We start from the raw sequence: 15,383 nt of genomic DNA on the forward strand, positions 1-15,383 counted from the left end.
CAATGATCAAATCATCCCTACTTAAACAAAAAGTTCCATAACAGATTTTTAATCATTAAATGGATGATTATTATAAAGAAAGTGATCCTAAATTATTAGATTCTATGTTTCCATTACTCAAAATATTTGAATCCATTTAAAATATCTCTATGTCAAAGTGCAATAAACAGAGCAGTTAAACATTCAATTTTGATCACTCCCATTGTGGGTTATTTGAATTCTGGCTTTTCAATTGAAACCAACAAAGGTTATTTGTTGCTTACTGCATTTGGTGGGGAGTATTAGACGATAAGACATAGGAACTGTTTGGCCCAGAGAGTTTGCTCTGGCATCCAGTGAGACCGTGGCTGATCTAATCATCCTCAACTCAATTTTCCTGCCTTTTCCCCATAACCTTTGATTCCCTTACTGATTAAAAACCTGCGCTTGAATATGTTAACCAACACTGTCTCTACAACCCTTTGTGGTAAAGAATAACACAGATTCACTATCCTACAAGACAGGATTTTCCTTCTCATCTCTGTCTGAAATGGGCAATCCCTTACTGTGAGATTATGCTGTCTTGTCCTACACTCACCTCTCAGTATATATCCTGTCAAATCCCTGAAAAATCTCATATATATATATATATATATATATATCAATAAGGTCATCTCTCATTCTTCTAAACTCCAACAAATGGAGACCTAGCCTGCCCAACCTCTCCTGATATGGAAATCTCTCCTTATTTAGATAAACCTGATGAACCTTTTCTGGACTGCCTCCATGCTAATATATCTTTCCTTGATAAAGGGAACAAAACTGTTCATATGGTCTAGGTGTGGTCTAATTAGTGCCTTGTATAATTTTAGAAAGACTTCTCTATTTTTAAACTCTATTCCCCTCAAATTAATGCCTGACCTTGAATTGGAGCATTTTGTATTTCATGCACAAGGACCACAAACCAAATTCCACAGCGCTGCAGCTTTCTACAGTCTTTCTCCATTCAAATAATATGCAGCTCTTCTATTCATCCTGCAAAGTGCATAACATCATATTTTCTCACATTGTATTCCATCTGCCAAGTTTTTGTCTGGTCGTTTAACCTCTCTCTATTTATCTCTAGGCACTTTGTCGTCATCTTCTGCCATCTATTTTTGTGTCATTCTTGAACTTGAGGTGATGTTACATTTGCTTCCCTCATCTAAGTCATTCATATATGTCATTAACAATTGTGGCCCCTGCACTGATCCCTGTGGCACTCCACTAGTTACAGGTTACCATCTCTTATCTCAAATTCTGGCTTCTATTAGTTCACCAATCCTCTGTCCATGCTAATTCTCTACCCTAACACTGTTCTGTAGCTGCTGTGCAGTATCTTATCAAACGCCCTTTGAAAATCCAAATAAGTTATTCCCCTTTACCTATTCTGCTTGTTACCTCCTCAAACAATTCAAATAAATTTGTCAGGAATGATTTCCCCTTCATGAGGCAATGATACCTCTGCTTGATTATAAACATATTTTTTAAATTCTCTGTTATTACATCCTTTAGAATAAATTCTTAACATTTTCCCAATGACAAAAGTTTAGTTAACTGGCTAATAGTTTCTTTTTTTTGGGTCTCCCTCCCTTTTTGTATAATTCTATTACATCGGCATGGCAACTAAAGTTTACAGTAAAATTCTAAAGGTATTTGCATGTCTTTTGCTCGTAATCTCCTCTTCATTCTCTTTAGCTACCAGCTTAGTGTCCTTGCACCGCTGTGTGCTCTATCTTTTGCCAGCCTACATTTTCCTGTCACTTTAATTCTGCAAAATGAATATAGCTCCAAGGTGGGAATAATCTGTGGCACAAGCTATCGGATTGTTTGCCTATTTTATCAATGCCCCAGACACCAATTCCCATAACATTTTGTTTCCCTTAGATTGTAATCTTTTATGTTTTGTTCACCTGTTGTGTGACAATGTTGCTTTGTCATTTCTGTTTGCACCACATGTTCCTTTCACTCCAAAGCAGTGCTATGCCAGTTTATTTTTAACCAGTTAAATATGAAACGAAAATAAACTACAAAGCAGCAAGAGACATCACTTATCAATAAACACGTGGGCTCAGAAGGTGTTGAATAACTACTTAATAATGCTGCTGTTCTTATTGACTAAATATAAAGTGGAAAACTAAAGAATTATCTACCAACATTCACTATATTCCTGTTACCAGAACCAGGTGATTTTTACGCTGTTCAATATTATCCATGATGTATACAGTTTAGATGATACACTGAACTAGAATTTATCAGTTCTCTGCTGGGGGCTCACTGTGGGAAAAGGAAACTGTGAAATGACTAGGCAATTATCCATTGTGGATTACCCATGGTGTTCTTGCTGCCATAATGTTTTACCAACAGCAGGACGCTTCAGAAGATAGGCCCTCCCTCCCAGACCACCAGTTGAGCTACTTTTTTGATTACAGGATGGCGCATCTTCTGAGCGCATTTCTGAAAAATATTGAATAATGTAAAAATGACTTGTTTTGGTTAGCAGGTATGTGGTGGATAATAATGGAAAGTTTTAACTCTGTAGTTCATATTCCGCCATTAAGAGCATCAACTTTATTAAGATGGGGTCCTCTTCCTGCTATTGCTATCATTTCAGCAGTGATCAGTAAGCATTCTGCAGCACAGGAAACTGCTCCATGAGCCTTGGCTGCTTCATTGTTTGCAGAAGGGGTGACATCTGGTTCTCTTTGATTTATGGAGGGCACCCACCCCTAACCCCCGCCACAACCACACTACCTATGACAATGATGGTGTCCGCCCTGGGATTGTCTGTCTTGACCAACATCTCGCGCACATGCACACCTAGATATTCCTTCCTCCCCCAGTGTGGCTTGCTTGACTGGCTGTGGCACCCACGACCCCCCCCCACCCCCAAAGTACTCCACGTACCTGACTGACAATATGTCATCCATCCCTGGAGTCCTTTTCCAGGGCAGTCCCAACAGTGTCTGGCAGTCGTGGCGACCTTACTGAGTTGCTAACCCTCAGCTTGACCATCAAAGGGATGAACAGCCCTGACTACAACCAGATAGTTGCTCATTGCATATAGATGTGCTCAGTGTCACACAGGTGGCTGAAGTTAGTCTCTTGCCTTGGAGCCCCACCGATCGGCCAGATACAAGTGGAATGGAAGAATTCTAAGAATCCATGTTTCTGCATTGCACCCTTCAATATTTTTTGTTGTGCTTCTGGCAACATATCTGATTTTGTTCTTTATCTTCTCTTTCACGGAGCTACTCACACCAAAACGTCTTATTCGGCAAGTTTAATGTTACATCTTGTGCCACAGTTTGATGAAGGCTAAGGGTATAATTGCCCCCAAGTGGTCAAATGCTAGATGTTCCCATGGTCCTCTTTGATAAGTGTGGGCAGGTTAACTCTAGCTGGTATCATACACTGGTAGGAAGCAAAATTTTGTCGGTTCCAGAAATCTGAAGAAAAACCAAAGTTTGCTGGAAATATTCAGCAGATCAGGCAGTGTCAATTGAGAAAAACCTGTTCATCTTTCAGTTTGAGATAACTTTTGTCAGTAAAGCTCCTACCCAAACTTCTGAATGTTTCCAGTCTTCCTTTTGTTTTTTGTTTGTCTGGGGTAGGAACACTGGACTTGAAACATTAACTCTGGTTTCTTACTGCCAGACTTGCGACATTTCTTCAGTAATTTCAGTCTTTGTTTCAGATCTTTAGCATTTGCATTTCTTTGATTTATTCTTTGCTTTTAGTTCGTAAAGCACAAGCTTTAATCTGCAACGTTTGAGAGTTGTAAAGAGAATCCAAAACTGAAATGGTAGTAGGATATGATGGTTAATGTTTGAAATGGAGCAGAAAGGGACACAATTCCTAAAGATCAGTTTTGCTGTTGTCATCCAATTCTGGTCTTCTGGCTTATAGCTTCTCCAACTTTAACCACTGCCAGGTGTAGGACCAGACTTCGCTAAGAACAAAATGTCAATATGTTGAAGCTTCAATAAAGGACTAGCACATCAAACAGCATAATCATCAAGTGATGGACAGAGCTAGGGGATTTCAGAACTAATGGATCCAGCCTAAGCTGTGCAGTCCTCCCTACATCCAGTCGTGAATGATAGTGAGCAATTTAATAAGTCACTGGAGGAGGAGGCTCAACAAATATCCCCATCCTCAATGATGATGGAGCCCAGCACATCATGCAGAAGATTCTGCTGAAGCATTCATAACTATCTTCAGCCAGAGAAGTATCAAGTAGCTGATCTATGTCTGCCTCCTCCAGAGCTGTCCAGCATCACAGATGCCAGTCTTCAGCCATGATTTCAAGAAATGGCTGGAGATATTGGCCATTGCAAAGGTCCTGATACTATTCTGACAATAGTGCCGAAGTTGTATGCTGCAGAACATGCTGCACCCCTAACCCAAGCTGTTTCAGTACAGCTGCTCAACAATGTGGAAAATCATACAGGTATGCCTTGTACAAAAAGCAGGCTAAGTCCAATTATTGTCCCTTCAGTCTACACTCAATCACCAGTACTGTGACAGAAGGTATCATCAGCAGTACTATCAAACAGCAACTGCTCAACAATATGCTGCTAGCTGATGCTCAGTTTGGGTTCTGCCAGCACTACTCAGCTCCTGACCTCATTGAAATTCAGCTCTTTTGCCCATGCTTGAAGTAAGATTGCAGTGATGAAGTGAGAGTGACAGCCTTTGACGTTATGGCCACATCTGGCTGAGTGTGGCATCGAGGAACTGTAGCAAAACTAGAGTCCATAAGATTCAGGAGGAGACTCAGATGGTTGGAATCATGCCTAGCACAAAGGAAGATGGTTATAATTGTCGGAAGTCCGTCATCTCACTGTAGGACATCTCTGTGGGTTGTGTCTTACACATCACTATCTTCAGTTGCTTCATCAATGACTTTTTACCTCTATTATAAGGTCAGAAGTTAGGATTTCTGCTGATGACTGCATCATTTGCAACAACTCAGATACAGAAACAATCCATGTCCAAATGTAGCAAGATCTGGGCAATATCCAGACTTTGGCTGACATGTGGCATGTAACAATTGTATCATACAAGTGCCAGGCAATAACCATCTCCAACAAGAGAGAATTTAACCATTGACCCTTGCTAGTCAATTACATTACTCTTACTGAATACCCTGAATTATTACCATTGTCCAGAAACTGAACTGACCTAGTCATCCATATACAGTGGCTGCAAGAGCCTAAAAATCTGCAAGGAATAACTTCCCTCTTGATTTCCCAAAGTCTGTCCACCATCTACAAGGTACAAGCCAGGAGTGTGATGGAATACTTCTCACTCACCTGGATAAGTGCAGCTCAAACAACATTCAAGAAACTTAATTCCATCCAGAACAATGCAACCCTCTTGATTGGCATCACATCCACATATATTCATTCCCTCCATCACAGATGCTTAGTAGCAGTAGTGTGTAACACTGCAGCTACTGACCACTACACTCTCACCATACACTTTCTTGCACTCACAACCCCCAAACCAGACAGGCACACGCGCACACACACATACACGCACGTACACACAGACAGACAAAGACCCACATGCACACACATATTTTGTGGAGTGAATTTGTACTTTCAGGGTTACATTGTACTTTGCTCAAAAACTGCATGCATTCATGTAGAACTCTGATCTCAAAAACTGCATGAATTTATGTAAAACTCCGTTATCTCACTTTTTAGATTAGAATAAATCTAAACATCATGGCATAGACAGAACATGGGGGCCAACACCTTCAACATATTGTCTAGCTATCATCATTGTTAACAGCTAACCCGAGAATGCAACTTTTTAATTAAAAAAAGGTTTTGTGATTTACACATGAAAGAAGTGAAACTATCACTGTATTCTAATAGATGAAAGGCTTAACAGACAATCAGTTTTTCAATGTATAATTTCAGTTACATCACACTGTAAATTTTTACTATAAATTCTGTGTGTTAGGATTGAGCCCTCCATTATCACCTGATGAAGGAGCGTTGCTCCGAAAGCTAATGTGCTTCCATTAAACCTGTTGGACTATAACCTGGTGTTGTGTGATTTTTAACTTTGTACACCCCAGTCTAACATCGGCATCTCCAAATCATGGCTACTGACCAAGACTACTTAAATAGCATTTCCAGGCCACTATCATCTAGAAGGAGAAAGGCAGCAGAACCCTGGAAGCACCATCATCTGCAAGTTGCCCTCCGAGCTATGTATCATCCTTTCAATATCTCTGGTCAAAATCTTGGAACTATTTCCCTAACAGCATTCTGGGTGCAGCTAAGTATCATGGATGGCAGTGGTTCAAAAAGACAGCTCAATATCACCTTCAGGGCAGTTAGAAATGAGCAACAAATGTCCCAATGATGCACACATGCCCTAGATGAATAAAAAAATTGTTCTCCTGCTGATGGGCACATCTTCAGTTGCCAAATACCTGAAGTTCTCTCTCCTACTTTAAGATGTTCCTTAAAACTCGCTGCTTTCACCAAGTGTTTGGCTATCTAACCTGATATCTCTGTATGTGAACTGGTATCACATTTCGTGGCATAATGATCCTGTGATGTACCTTGCAACATTTTGTTTCATGAGAGTATTGTTTGAATGGGAGTTGATTTTATTGTTGTTTCGAAACCTCTAATTCCATAAAATGTCTGCCAGTTCCTGGCTGGGAAATATCTACAGCTACTTGTGTCTAGGTATTGTCTACTTTCAACTCGAGAGGAAGAACTGTGAAGGTGTTGTCACAAAAACTAATGGTTTCGAATCTCTAATAATTTCACATAAACATTTAAAAATATTTTAATATGCTCTTGGCTCTGACTAGCTGCTTCATTGCAATAGTCTCGTTTGATTAAGCTATGTGATGAGTTACTTAACCCAAGTTCAAAATGGTTAATATCAGTTTAGACTATAATCAGCATTACACTGCATAACAACAAGAAAATACATTCTGAAAGTTTCTCCATAGAAATAAAGAATAGATAGTGATTAATTATATTAAAATTCACCTATAATATTTTGTCGCAAATGCTTCCACTCAGGAGATGATCTGCTTCATTTGATCTGATGGGCTAGATTTCAAGCCAAGTAAAAATAGAAGCCACGTTACCTGCAACTTTATCACTTTTTCACGTGTGCAGTTACATTTGAAAAGGTTCAGAATTATGTTTCTGATGCACCCAGTGCCTTCATGAAACATCCCAGTTTAGAGTATGCGGATAGTGACAACCTCAACCGCCAGCCTCCCTTGTTGCTCAGTGTAACATCTCCACAACCCAGACATTTGATCCTAATGACCTTCCACTCAGTCAGTGGCACTAACTACATCCAGTCCTTTAGAATTTCCAAAAAGACAAGGTTCCCTTGGTCCTTTGGGGCTGACCTGTTTTTCCCTGCTTGAATTGTGCCAGTTATTGGCACTTTGTACACAACTCACACATGAAAGATCTAAAATATTATCAGCCATATCTTTTTAAAAATACTGAGAGATGGATGAGAATTAGCAGACATTTGGTTTCTAGTGAAATGTTGTTCTTAAACTGTTAGAGTATTGGTGCCAAACAAGAATGGTTTACAGAACAAGTTCTAATTATATGAACCACCTGGCCCTCAGCTGTGCTTTTTAGCACGATTTGCCATTGCTCTGGTGTTCAGTCAGGTTTCATATTCTGCTTACTGCTCTTTAGTTTCCTCAAAATCTTCTTCCTTGTCCTCCTCATTCAGTGGCATCCAGTCTCTATCCAGCTAATTGATGTACCTTTGTGATGCACCTGTTTCCTCCCTTCTCTCTCAGCAAGTTGGAAAATGCTGATAAGGTATACATATTCTAGCTTTCCTTTCCACATTGAACTGGCCTGTTCCCTCTAATGACAATAGATTCCTGCAGATAATTGATCAGGCGCAGAATGGGAGTTAGATACATGGCAAAGATCATTGTACTTCCTGTTCTCCATCAATAAGATTGTGAGGGCATAAAATTGAGACTGGCAGCATAAGTTGATCCACTTCTGAACAGAGAAGGGACTGGCAACTAAAATCAAAAAGAGAGAGGTGTAATTAATTTAAGTAAAAAAGTAATAGATAGGGGTCTAATGATCTTTCCTGCCTTTCAAGTTCCTTGTATCTTGAGTAATTGTGTAAACAACAGTTTCATATGTTATCTCTCCATTTCCCAATGAAAGTTTTCCTATATGGGTAATTCAGAATATACTTAGATATGCAACACATGGCACTCACTGTAACTGAAGCCATGATTGAATGAGGAAACAGATCAAACGAGCAGATTATTGGGTTTCTTCTACTCATTAATCACTGTGATTAGTTAGGGATTGGTCCCCCCCCCCAGTTCATGCAATGTGAATGCTCCCTCAACATTACCCCTGCAGTGTGCATTGTCCCAACCAGAGTGGATTCCCTACTACAACAGTGTTTTTAATCCATCTTTTTCAGAGACTGGCAATTTGAGCTGAATTATAATTGCCAATGTTTTTATACTTATACCCAGTATAGTCCTTAATTAATATTTTACATAGAGCAGATGCAACCTACTACCAGTTGTGCTGGATTAAAACCCAAGACCAAGATAGAAAAGACTGATGTAAAAATTAACTAATGTGCTAAGACCCTTTATTCATCAAATGTTTGATAAATAAAGCTTATTGGGTGAAATTATCAAATCCCTTGAAAGGAATTATTAATAAAAAAAGTAGAAACAAGTCATAAAGCAAAAGCACAGGGCAACACCACAGTTGAAGACAGGAAAGAAGATTTAGCAAATCGGCTGATCGTGATCTGGTTTAATTGGGATTTGTTGGTATAAAATTCTAACATGGTGAGAAGTGAGAGCTTCACATGAAGTGGAAGGACATAATAAGGACAAACAAATTGCAAGGCTAAAGGACTGCCCGTGGGGAAGTCAAAGTTAGGTTGTGTCTGTTTGACTTGTAGGGTGTATGAAGGAACACCCTTTGAAGAAGTTTTAAAAATGGTTTTAATTTTCTCAACAAAAGCTGCAGTGGATAACAAACATTAGTCATTTAACCACAGAAATGTGAGAGAAATGGAAATTTACTGATGGTGTGAATGTGAACCTTCAGTTACCAATTGTCTTTCTCATTGAATTGCTAATGAGTATGTTGATTTGCTGTAGACAAACTGTAAGATTTCCTGCTTCTTGATATTTCTGATTAATCTCTTGAAATACCATTTTTCAGACAATTACAGAATTGTTAAGGACCTTGCACAAAGTAATTCATTTAGATATTTGACTTTGGTGCTAATTCTTACTTTGTGAAAAGGCTGATCTCCAATGATTTAATGTGTGGAGATAATGGTGTTGGACTGGGGTGGACAAAGTCAGAAGTCACATGATACCAGATTATAGTCCAACAGGTTTTTGGAGCAGTGCTCCTTCATCAGTTCGCCTGATGTTGTGTGACTTCTGACATGGTTTCATGTGTAAGTGGTCTGGATCATGTATGGTGTTTAGATTTTGGAGCTGTGTTTAATCTGACCTGCACATTAAAGGGCAGTGCCAGCAAACACCCTGCGCATTTATCCTTAGGTATTTTTCAGATTGAGATGAACTTGTGTTTAGCGCTTCTTACTTGTATGAGTCCGACAGATTTGCCTTGGACGAAAGACGTTCTAAATACAGCTGCTAGTGTCCAGTATTTTTACTGATTGAGAAATTATTCTGATTTATAGCTGCAGATATTTTATCACAGCCACTTGGTCTCAAGTGATTGAATGTGTCAAATTCTATTTTCATTGGTCATTCTGAGATTTTTGATGTTTTGAGAATCCAGTTCATTGACTATTTGTTCTTCCATAAAAATGGAAATCTGTTCACATTATTATTATGTATCCTCTATTTGTATTGTATAGTTTTTATTTTTGTAATTTTAAAATCTGCAGTGAGTGGGTGCCTGGGCCGTGTTTAAGGTATTTAACTGTAGCTTTGGGGTTGAGTTTTTGGTTTTGAAAGCAACAAGGGGAAGGTGTCCTTGAATTTGGGAAACTGTGGTGGGACTTTAAGGTTTGACAACACAGGTATTAGCACAACAGGAAGAAGTTTGTTTCTTAGCTGCTTCATTATGCATCAAAATAATTTTCAGGAGCACATTAACTGAAGTGCTGCTAAATGCAAATATGCAATTTCGTTCTCCATTAATAGCTTGTTTTGGTATCAAAGACTAAAGCAATTTTGGGAGTGCAGTGACCAGATAATTTGTTTTACTAAGGCAGGGATGAATATTAGAGAGGACAGGTGTGCAAACAGCACACTCTTTCATGTTTGAAATTCTCTCACCACCTCTGTCTTTTTTTTTTATCCTCAATGTCTCTCCTATAAGATGTAAGTGCTGAAATAGGCCATTCAGCCCATTGAGTCTGCTCTGCCATTCAATCAGATCATTGTGTGATCTGATATTCCTTAACTTCAAATTCCTGCCTTATCTCCATAATCATTGATTCCCTTGCTGATTAAAAATCTGTTTAAAAAGGGTCTGGATTTCATGGTAGTGTCCTTACCTTTGAGACAGGAGACCTGGTTCAAATCCCACCTTTTCCAGAGGTGTATAATAACATCTCTGAATAAACTGATTAAAAATATCTAAAAGTCTGTCTATCTCCTTGAATGTACCAATGACCCAGCCTCTGCTGCCACCTGCAATTTAAAACAAACGCGACATGTTCACTACTGTGTCAGAGAAGAAATTCCTCTTCATCTCTGACCTAACTGCGTGATCCATTACTCCGAGATTACTTTCTCTCTCCTTGCTGACATGCATGCGCAGGCTATTACATTTTTAGAATAAAATTCTGCTTATTTAATCTGATAATTGTCCCATAACTTCAAATGATTACATACAATGTATGCGCGTTGTGGGACTACCTCACTTTGCAGGAAGATATTAAGAATGAGCTGGCTCTTTAAAAGAAGCCAAGATCTTCAAGTGAAATCAAATGTGAAAATATGGGCCTTTAGGAGGGAATTCTCTGTCCTGGTTCTCTTGAAATGCGGTGTTGTAGACCTGGTGCTGAGCTGTCTGTTCCATGAAAAGCAAAGTAAATAGCTTTGTGTGTTTTTTTAAAGTAAACAAAAGAAGCATGAGTAGGTGGACTCAGGCTCAAACAGACCCAGGTTTTAGCTTTGCTTTCAGTTGTTGAAGTTAGAGTTTTTGGAGTTGAAGCAGCTAGGTACAGCTCTCTCTCGGCTGCTATAAGAAGCTTCAGTTCTATCTCTGCTGCTGGATTCATTCTGTTGGTGTTCCTTCTCCTGGACTGGAGAAGATAGGGAGCGAGGGAAACCTGATTTGCTGAATTTAGCTTTGTCAAAGGTGTTTATGGGATGCTGCTACATGGGAACAGTAAACTGGTAGTAGTTAGATAATATATTATTTTCTTAAGTATTTTGATAGAGTTGGAATTATGCCTTTGTTTTTGTTTGTAAAAATAAAGTGTGTTTTGCTTAAAGCTGAGTAATTTGGCAAATTGGATCACATGTAGAACGCAGCTCTTTATACTCGTCTTGAAATAAGGTAAAGGGTCAGGTCAAGGCTATTTCCTTGAAATGTTTTGAGGAAGTTTGATCCACAACACAATGAAAACAATAAAGCATATAAGATGATTTTATTTTGAATTTAACACAAAATATCTTTTTTAATGTTATTATTCAAACATTGTTTTTACTCCAGTCAGTTGATTGGAGTGGGTGGGGAATTGCAGGAAATTTCTTTTCACAAAGTAGTTCAAGAAATTTGAGTAGTATACCTAATCCTGCTTAAAAAGAAAACTTGCCTAAAGATTAGTTATTTAATCCGATTCAATGTTAATGAATTTTACTTACCAACTAATTTCTGGGAAGAAATGCTGTTGAGCTTAGCAAAGTTAGTTACAGTATTTGAATATTAGTCAATTTACACTGCAAGAATTTGAATATAAGTGGCTGAGCAGAGGCTGATAGCCAAATTTGGTATCCATGGGGATGGCCTTAATTGGGACCTTGGGTTCATATCACACTACAGGTGACCCATTGCATGCACGCACTCACTCACTCACTCACCCACCCATGCTCCTACACATGCGCACACTCCTACCAGACCCATACACATACTCTCTCACAGACACTCATTCGCTCTCGCTCTCGCTCTCTCTCTCTCTCGCTCTCGCTCTCTCTCTCTCACACACACACACACACACACACACACACACACACACACACACACACACACACACACACACACACACCAGAATCTGCATGGATCCATGTAAGATTTTGTAAATCCCTTTTTTAGAAATCGAATCAGTGTGAACATTGGGGTACAGCAACCTAACACAGAACACCTCACACCTCCAATGCATTATCTGGGCCAACATGGCACCTATTGTTAAAGTTCATTTGAAAATGTAAGTTTAAAAAAAAGTTCTATGATTTACATGTGAAAGAACTGAAACTTGTATAGTCATTCTAAAAGATGAGAGACTTAACAAACAATCCTGTTTTTTTTTCAATATATAATTTCAGTTGCATCACACTGTAAACCTTTGCTATAAATTCCGTGTCCTATGATCTTATACTCCACAACCACCTGATGAAGGAGCAGTGCTCCAAAAGCTAGTGCTTCCATATAAACCTATTGGACTATAACCTGGTATTGGGTGATTTTTAACTTTGAATATGAGAAATATGCACAGCAACAAGAGAAATATCTTGAATTTCACAGTCTCAGGATGGTACGGTGGCTCATTAGTTAGCACTGCTGTCTCACAGTGTCAGAGACCCAGATTCAATTCCACCCTCGTGTGACTGTGTGTGGAGTTTGTACATTCTCCCTGTGTATAGATTACTTACAGTGTGGAAACAGGCCCTTCAGCCCAACAAGTCCACACCGACCCTCCGAAGAGCAACGCACCCAGACCATTCCCCTACATTTACCCCTTCATCTAATACTTAGGCAATTTAGCATGGCCAATTCACCTAACCTGCACAATTTTGGACTGTGGGAGGAAACCCACGCAGACACAGGGAGAATGTGCAAACTCCACACACAGTTGCCTGAGGCGGGAATTGAACCTGGGTCTCTGGCGCTGAGGCAGCAGTGCTATCCACTGTGCCACTGTGCTGCCGTGTCTTTGTGGGTTTCCTCCCACATTCCAAAGATGTGCAGGTTTGGTGGATTGGACATGCTAAATTGTCCATAGCGTTCAGAGATACACTGGCTAGGTGGATAAGTTATGAGAAATGCAGGGTTACAGGGACAGGGTAAGGGGGTGGGTCTGAATGGCATGCTGTTCGGAGGGTCAAATGGCTTGCTTCCACACTATGAGCTCAACGTGCTCTACATCAAGGAATTTTTATAAAATAGTCATGTTAAGAAAGGTAGTAATTTCCGCAGATCCAAGTCCCATGTCCAGCAATGAGTAAATAAATTCTAGATTCTTTTAAAATGAACAGTTAATGTGTTTTGGTGATGTTGGTTCAGCGATGAATAATGTCATGGAAACTCCAGGAGAGGCTCCCCTGGTGTTTATCTAATGGTCCTCAGATTTTTAACTTCACTTGACAGTGCAGAGAGGGTTCAAAATCCCATCCAAAAGATGGCTCAGCCAAAGGTGCCACACTTCCTTGCTAATGCCCTGAAATGTTGGCCTAGATTACGTACTTGGGTCTCTAGAGTTGGGATTAGTACATCAAACTCTCAGTCAGAAACGAAGTCCTTCCTGATCTCTCATAGGAATTGTTACAAAACTGTGCATGTGATTTTAAAATAGATTTATATAAATTAGGAGCAAGAGGTCTATGCCATCCTTTGACAAAATCATCTGGTTGTGGCCTAAACTCCACGTTACTGCCTATCTTCAATATCTTTTGAATCCCTTGTTCGTGAAGAATCTATCTAACCTGTCCTTAAAAATGTTCAATGATCAAGCCTCCACTGCTCTCTAGAGAAATAATTTTCACAGGCACTTGGCCTTTCTAAGATAAAATGTTTCTTCTCAATTTCAGCTTAAATTGGAGATTTTTTATTTTTAAGCTCTTTCTCTCACAAGGAGAAACATCCTTTTATGATCCCCTCTCCCCTCTGAATTTCCCTCAGGATCTTATATGTGCCCTTGTACACCAATCAATGAAGGTAAGCATGGTGGTGAAACAAATAGTAAAGAAGGCAAATGTTATGTTGGCCTTTACAGGGAGAAAATTCAAGTACAGGAACAGGGATGTCTTGCTGCGATTTATATAGGGCCTTGGTTAGACCACATCTGAAATATTGTGTGCAGTTTTGGTTTACTTATCTGAAGAAAGATGTTCTTGCAATGGAGGGAGTGTAGTGAAGATTTACCAGACTGATCCTTGAGATAGCGGGACTAATGCATGAAGAGAGATTGAATCAGTGAGCATTATATTCACTAGAGTTCAGATGAATGCGGAGCAATCTCATAGAAACCTATATATTTCTAACAGGACTAGATGTGATAGATGCAGGAAGAATGTTCCCAATGGCAGGGGTGTCCAGAACCAAGAGTCACAGTTTAAGGAAATGGGGTAAGCCATTTAGGTCTGAACAGGAGAATTTTCTTCATGCAGAGTGGTGAGCTTGTCGAATTTGCTACATCATCTACTTCATCCGGTGCACTCGATGTGGTCTCCTCTCTGCATTGGGGAGATGAGACACCAACTTGTGGATTGTTTCAGAGATCATCTTTGGGACACCCGCACTGACCAACCTCACCACCTGTGACTTAACACTTTAACTCCCCCTCCCACCCCTCCAAGGATATGCAGGTCCTGGGCCGCCTCCATCACCAAACCTGAACCGCCCGATGCCTGGAGGAAGAACTCCTCATCTTCCACCTTGGGATCCTCCAGCCACATGGGATCAATGTGGATTTCATCAGTTTCCCCATTCCTTCCCCCCACACCTTATCCCTGTACCAACCTTCCAACTCTTGACAGTCCTACCTGGCCATCTTCATTCCCCACCTATCTGTTCCACCCTTCTCTCCGACCTATCACTTTCACCCCCACCTTCATCTGCCTATCGCATTCCCAGCTACCTTCCCCACCCCACCCGCCCCCCAGCCCCACCTCCTCCCATTTATCTCTCAGTCCCCTAAGCCTCACTGATGAAGGGCTTATGCCTGAAACGTTGATTCTCTTGCTCCTTGGATGCTGCCTGACTTGCTGTTCTTTCCCAGCAACACACTCTCGACTCTGACCTCCAGCATCTGCAGTCCTCATTTTCTCCTCTTTATGGATGCTGCAGAACGTGATGAGATTCTCCAACATTTGCTGTTTTTATTATAGAAAGGGATATTTTACAGGTGGTTGAAGTCATGTGCTG

At 40.0% G+C, this 15,383-nt stretch overlaps 1 protein-coding gene across 1 annotated transcript in view; it reads left to right on the forward strand.

Moving 5' to 3' along the window:
* Positions 1-15,383, forward strand: part of pex14 (peroxisomal biogenesis factor 14) — a 250,989-nt gene that overhangs the window by 171,695 nt on the left and 63,911 nt on the right. The gene's annotated exons all lie outside the window — the stretch shown is intronic.

This window comes from Hemiscyllium ocellatum, chromosome 37 (assembly GCF_020745735.1).
Source record: "Hemiscyllium ocellatum isolate sHemOce1 chromosome 37, sHemOce1.pat.X.cur, whole genome shotgun sequence".
Classification (NCBI taxonomy): domain Eukaryota; kingdom Metazoa; phylum Chordata; class Chondrichthyes; order Orectolobiformes; family Hemiscylliidae; genus Hemiscyllium; species Hemiscyllium ocellatum.